General features: G+C 37.8%; 1 non-coding gene across 1 annotated transcript; it reads left to right on the top strand.

Moving 5' to 3' along the window:
• The first annotated feature begins 893 nt into the window (after nucleotides 1–893).
• Nucleotides 894–1,001, top strand: LOC148567667 (small nucleolar RNA R71). Its single transcript, XR_015881616.1, has one exon. It is a non-coding gene; the product is annotated as a small nucleolar RNA R71 (small nucleolar RNA).
• Nucleotides 1,002–5,283: the final 4,282 nt, after the last annotated feature.

Below are 5,283 nucleotides of genomic sequence, written 5' to 3'. Positions count from 1 at the left end.
GTCTCAGTCTGAGCCTCGGATTCCCATGGTTCCTCATTAGGGAACTCCATGGAGGTTAGTGGACGTCCATTGAGGTCTTCCTCAGTAGGGATCACTGCCTCTTCCTCCTCTCCAGGTTCGGCCATATGAGACGTATTTATGGCCTTGCATTCACTCTTTGGATTCTCTTCTGTATTACTTAGGAGAGTTCTAGGAGGGAGTTCGGTAATTTTCTTACTCAGCTGACCCACTTGTGCCTCCAAATTTCTAACGGAGGACCTTGTTTCAGTCATGAAACTTTGAGTGGTTTTGATTAGATCAGAGACAATAGTTACTAAGTCAGAGTGGCTTTGCTTAGAATTCTCTGTCTGTTGCTGAGAAGATGATGGAAAAGGTTTGCTATTGCTAAACCTGTTTCTTCCACCATTATTGTTGTTGAAACCTTGTTGAGGTCTCTGTTGATCCTTCTATGAGAGATTTGGATGATTTCTCCATGAAGGATTATAGGTGTTTCCATAGGGTTCTCCCATGTAATTCACCTCTTCCATTGCTAGGTTCTCAGGATCATAAGCTTCTTCTTCAGAGGAAGCTTCCTTAGTACTGCCTGTTGCTGCTTGCATTCCAGACAGACTCTGAGAAATCATATTGACTTGCTGAGACAATATTTTGTTCTGAGCTAATATGGCATTCAGAGTATCAATCTCAAGAACTCCTTTCTTCTGAGTTGTCCCATTATTCACAGGATTCCTTTCAGAAGTGTACATGAATCGGTTATTTGCAACCATTTCAATGAGTTCCTGAGCTTCTGCAGGTATTTTCTTCAGATGAAGAGATCCTCCAGCAGAGCTATCCAATGACATCTTGGATAGTTCAGACAGACCATCATAGAAAATACCTATGATGCTCCATTCAGAAAGCATGTCAGAAGGACATCATCTGATCAATTGCTTGTATCTTTCCCAAGCTTCATAGAGGAATTCACCTTCCTTCTGTCTGAAGGTTTGGACTTCCACTCTAAGCTTGCTCAATTTTTGAGGTGGAAAGAACTTTGCCAAGAAGGCATTAACTAGCTTTTCCCAAGAGTTCAGGCTTTCTTTAGGTTATGAATCCAACCATGTCCTAGCTCTATCTCTTACAGCGAAAGGAAAAAAGCATAAGTCTATAGACTTCAAGGTCAACCCCATTGGTCTTGACAGTGTCACAGATTTGCAATAATTCAGCTAAGAACTAATGAAGATCTTCCAATGGAAGTCCATGAAACTTGCAATTCTGTTGCATTAGAGAAACTAATTGAGGCTTAAGCTCAAAGTTGTTTGCTCCAATGGCAGGGATTGAGATGCTTCTCACATAGAAGTCGGGAGTAGGTGCAATAAAGTCACCAAGCACCTTCCTTATATTGTTGGCATTGTTGTTTTCGGCTGCCATGGTTTCTTCTTCCTTGAAAAGCTCTGTTAGGCCCTCTAAAGAGAATTGTGCTTTAGCGTCTCTTAGCTTTCTCTTCAAGGTCCTTTCAGGTTCAGGATCAGCTTGAACAAGTATGCCTTTATCTTTGCTTCTACTTATATGAAAGAAGCTCTGTTAGGCCCTCTAAAGAGAATTGTGCTTTAGCGTCTCTTAGCTTTCTCTTCAAGGTCCTTTCAGGTTCAGGATCAGCTTGAACAAGTATGCCTTTATCTTTGCTTCTACTTATATGAAAGAGAGGAGAACAAGAAAGTAGGGAATCCTCTATGTCATAGTATAGAGATTCCTTGAGTTGTCAGAGGAAAAGAAGAATAGAAGGAGGAGGTAGATAGAAGAGAATTCGAACATATAAAGAAGGATAGAGTTCGAATTGCACCTTGAGGAGGAGTGTTAGTCCCTTAAATAGAAGGATGTGAGAAGAGGGGAGGAATTTTTGAAAAAAAATTAAAAAGATTTTGAAATAATAAAAAGAAATTTGAAAATTTGATTGAGATTTTCGAAAATTAAGATTGGGAGAAAAATTGAGTGATTTTTTTAAAAAGATTTTGAAATTAGAAACTAAAAAGATATGATTGAAAGTTAATTTTGAAAAAGATGTGATGGCAAAGATATGATTGAGAAGATATGATTGACAATCAAACTAAAAAGAGAAAGTTTTAAAATTAAAGTTGATTTATTTGACTAACAAGAAATTAGAAGATATGATTCTAGAATTAAAACTTTTGATCCTTTCTTAATAGGCAAGTAACAACTAGAAAATTTTGAAGTAAATCATTTATAACAAGGATTTTCAAAAATAATAAAAAAATGGAAAGAAATTGATTTTGAAGAGATATGATTGAAAAGATATGATTTGAAAAATATTTGATTTTGAAAAATTATGAAAATTTGAAAAAGATTCGAATTAAAACCAAAATCTTCCCTCTAGTGTCCTTCTGGCGTTAAACGCCCAGAATGGCATCCATTCTAGCGTTTAACGCCCAAAATCCTACCATTTTGGGCGTTAAACGCCCAGCTAGGTACCTTGGCTGGCGTTTAAACGCCGGTTTTCCTTCTTCACTGGGCGTTTTGAACGCCCAGCTTTTTCTGTTTGATTCCTCTGCTGAATATTCTGAATCTTCGATTCTCTGTATTATTGACTTGAAAAGACACAATTTTGAAAATATTTTTGAATTTTTAATGATGAGAAACAATCAAAATACAACTAATCTTAGGAAACTCAAATCAAACAATGCATGCAAGACACCAAACTTAAAAATTTTCATATAAGAGACACTAACAAATTGAGAATGCATATGAGAAACAACAAAACACACAAAACAAGGGAATTTAAAGATCAGAGCACTGAAATCATCAAGAACAACTTGAAGATCAATGAAGAACATATTGCATGTATTCAAAAAATGCAAGAAGAATAAAAACATGCAATTGACACCAAACTTAAAAATTGATACTAGACTCAAACAAGAAACATAAAATATTTTTGGTTTTTATGGTTTTATAAATTTTTTTTGTGATTTTCGAAACTTATATAGAAAAGAAAATGAGGAGAATCAAAACTTTTAATAAGAATTCTAGGAATCATGCAATGTTAGTCTAAAGCTTCAGTTTAAATAGATTAGACATGGTTGGCCAAGCTTCAGCAGGACATTACATTCAGCAGCTAAATTGATGAGAATCAATCAGCTTTTGTGATGATAAGTACCTAATCTAAGCAACAAGATGAACCGTCAGTTGTCCAAACTCGAACAATCCCCGACAATGGAGCCAAAAACTTGGTGCACGAAATTGTGATCATCAACAATGGCGCCAAAGGACTTGGAGCTCTTAAACATGAATCACACTTGGTCACAATTCCGCACAACTAACCAGCAAGTGCACTGGGTCGTCCAAGTAATAAACCTTACGTGAGTAAGGGTCGATCCCACGGAGACTGTTGGCTTGAAGCAAGCTATGGTCACCTTGTAAATCTTAGTCAGGCGAATTCAGATGGTGATGGAGAATTGATAATTAAAAGATAAATAAAACATAAAATAAAGATAGAGATACTAATGTAATTCTTTGGTTGGAATTTCAAATAAGCGTATGAAGATGCTTTGTTCCTCCTGAACCTCTGTTTTCCTATTGCTTTCTTCCAATCATTCATACTCCTTTCCATGGAAAGCTTTATGTTGGGCATCACCGTTGTCAATGGCTACATCCCGTCCTCTCAGTGAAAACGTTCCAAATGCGCTGTTACCGCACGGCTAATCATCTGTCGGTTCTCGATCATGTTGGAATAGGATCCATTGATCCTTTTGCGTCTGTCACACGCCCAACAATCGCGAGTTTGAAGCTCGTCACAGTCATCCCTTCCCAGATCCTACTCAGAATACCACAGACAAGGTTTAGACATTCCGGATCTCAGGAGTGGCAGCCAATAATTCTAGCCTATACCACGAAGGTTCCAATCTTAGATTAGAAACCCAAGAGATACACATTAAAGCTTGTTCATGTAGAACGGAAGTGGTTGTCAGTCACGCGTTCATAGGTGAGAATGGTGATGAGTGTCACATAATCATCACATTCATCATGTTCTTCGGTGCGAATAAACATCTTAGAGAAGAAATAGACTTGAGTTGAATAGAAAAATAATAGTACTTTGTATTAATTCATGAAGAACAGCAGAGCTCCACACCTTAATTTGTGGTGTGTAGAAACTCCACCATTGAAAATACATAAGAACAAAAGGTCTAGGCATGGTCGAATGGCCAGCCTCCCAAAGAGGGTTCAATCATCAAAACATGATTCCAGGATGATCAAAAGATGAAAATACAATAGCAAAAGGTCCTATTTTAAGATAACTAGTAGCCTAGGGTTTACAGAAATCAGTAATTAATGCAGAAATCTTCTTCTGGGCCCACTTGGTGTGTGCTTGGGCTGAGCATTGAAGCTTCCATGTGTAGAGTCTTTTCTTGGAGTTAAACACCAGCTTTTGTGCCAGTTTGGGCGTTTAACTCCAGCTTTTGTGCCAGTTCTGGCGTTAAACGCCAGAATTCTTGAGCTGACTTAGAACGTCTGTTTGGGCCATCAAATCTCGTGAAAAGTATAGACTATTATATATTTCTGGAAAGCCCAGGATGTCTACTTTTCAACTCAATTGAGAGCGCGCCAATTGAGATTTTGTAGCTCAAGAAAATCCACTTTGAGTGCAGGGAGGTCAGAATCCAACAGCATCTGCAGTCCTTTTTCAGCCTCTGAATCAGATTTTTACTCAGGTCCCTCAATTTCAGCCAGAAAATACCTGAAATCACAAAAAACACACAAACTCATAGTAAAGTCTAGAATTGTGATTTTTAATTAAAAACTAATAAAAATATAATAAAAACTAATTAAAATATACTAAAAACATACTAAAACCAATGCCAAAAAGCGTATAAATTATCCGCTCATCATATGGGTATTGACTTCATGGGGCCATTCCCAAATTCTAATGGTTTTCTCTACATTCTACTTGCCGTTGATTATGTGTCCAAATGGGTGGAAGCGATACCCACCCGGACGGACGATGCTAATGTTGTCCTTTCTTTTGTGAGAAATAACATAATTTGTCGCTTTGGGTCACCACGAGCAATTGTGAGTGACTAAAGTTCACATTTTTGCAACAAAAGGATGGAAGGACTAATGAAAAAATACGGCATCATACATAAAGTAGCCACGGCCTATCACCCATAAACAAACGGCCAAGCCGAAGTTTCCAATCAGGAGATCAAACGGGTATTAGAAAAGGTTGTGAAGCCTAATAGAAAAGATTGGAGTGCCAAGCTTACCGACTCACTTTGGGCCTACCGGACGGCGTACAAG

Source organism: Arachis ipaensis, chromosome B4 (genome assembly GCF_059453495.1).
Source record: "Arachis ipaensis isolate K30076 ecotype BB chromosome B4, ASM5945349v1, whole genome shotgun sequence".
Taxonomy (NCBI): domain Eukaryota; kingdom Viridiplantae; phylum Streptophyta; class Magnoliopsida; order Fabales; family Fabaceae; genus Arachis; species Arachis ipaensis.
Note: the sequence above shows the minus strand (reverse complement) of the source record. Positions and strands in the feature narration are given on the sequence as shown.